Raw genomic sequence first — 1,541 nt, forward strand, 5'->3', positions numbered from 1 at the left:
GGGGAGGGACGGCATTGGGAGTTATAACTGATGTAAATGATGAGTTGATGGGTGCTGACGAGTTGATGGGTGCAGCACACCAACACAGCACATGTATACATATGTAACAAACCTGCACGTTGTGCACATGTACCCTAGAACTTAAAGTATAATAAAAATAAAAATAAATAAGTAATTAAATTACATCTTTAAAAAAAAAAGCTTTATATGATACTCTGAGTTTTTTTATTTGGTTATTTTCTATTAGTTTCTTACTACTAGCAGTATTAGAACTAGCTATTAACCACTACTTTCTGTCCTCTCTTTCTTCCTCAGCATCTGATTTGAAGTAGTATTCCTTTACCCTGGTTAAAAGCTGTAAGACAATCAACAAGACAATTCTACTTTCATATTTTCTCCCTATCTGCCCATTTTTGATTATTGTACTTTACCTACATTATTAGATCACAGTGATTATACACTATATTCTTTCCCTTGTAACAATTATGTAGTCTTAATTCCACATGCAAATATGTTTAGTGCTTAATATCATTTTTTCACATTCAGAAAAGTTTGTTCGTGCTTGCCAGTCTGAATAGATATAAAACTTTAGCTCACATTTACTTTCCTATTGCTCCATTGCTTCTGCTACAAAGCACTGTCAAAAATTTGGTGAAAATCAGATTATTTAAAGTCTTATAAGTAACTAAGTATTTTTATCCTCGATGTCCAAAGGTATGTATTTTTTCAAATCTTATATGTTTACCAGAATATGCCTGCGTGTTGACTTGTTTTCTGTCTTTGGCATGCCAGCTGCAATAATCTTTTTTACCTCTTTTATAGAGTTTGATAGACCTGCTAGAATATGTCTTGGTGTTAGGCATTTTTGGTTGATTTTCCCAGGTATGTGACTTACCTTTTCAGCATGTAGTTTTAAGTCAAAATTTTTCAATAAATTATTCTTGATTAATATTGTTTAGTATATATTCTCTTTCATTGTTTTCATTTTCTTCTTCAGCAATGCCTGTTATACATATTTTGTATGTTAGTTTATTTCTATATTTGTCTATTTTGCTTGAATCTTTTAAATCCCTTTCCTCATCTTTTGAACTTATTTTGTTTCTATGTTTATTTGCTCTAGTGTTCTTTCTAGTACAGTTTTTCATTTCTGAAATAATTTTTCTTTACTTTTTATTTATTTTCTGCATTTTATTGCCTTACTTTTGAATTCTTCCCATTCAAATTTATATTGTTTTTAGTAGCCTCTATTCTTTTTCTTAACTTGTTTTAGCTTATTTTGAAATATTAGTTTAGATTTTGAAAATCTGTTGTGTAACTGTGCCTTTCTCGGATGTTTTTATTGCTGTTTTTACTGTAGAAAATTATTCTGCTCTGTATTTGTTTTATTTTTATAATAACCTAGTATGGTATTTAACCTCAAATGTTCACAATCTAAAATGTTGCTTGCCGAGCGCCCTGGCTCACGCCTGTAATCCCAGCACTTTGGGAGGCTGAGGCGGGTGGATCACGAGGTCAGGAGATCGAGACCATCCTGGCTAACA

This window comes from Mandrillus leucophaeus, unplaced genomic scaffold (genome assembly GCF_000951045.1).
Source record: "Mandrillus leucophaeus isolate KB7577 unplaced genomic scaffold, Mleu.le_1.0 Scaffold302, whole genome shotgun sequence".
Lineage (NCBI taxonomy): Eukaryota > Metazoa > Chordata > Mammalia > Primates > Cercopithecidae > Mandrillus > Mandrillus leucophaeus.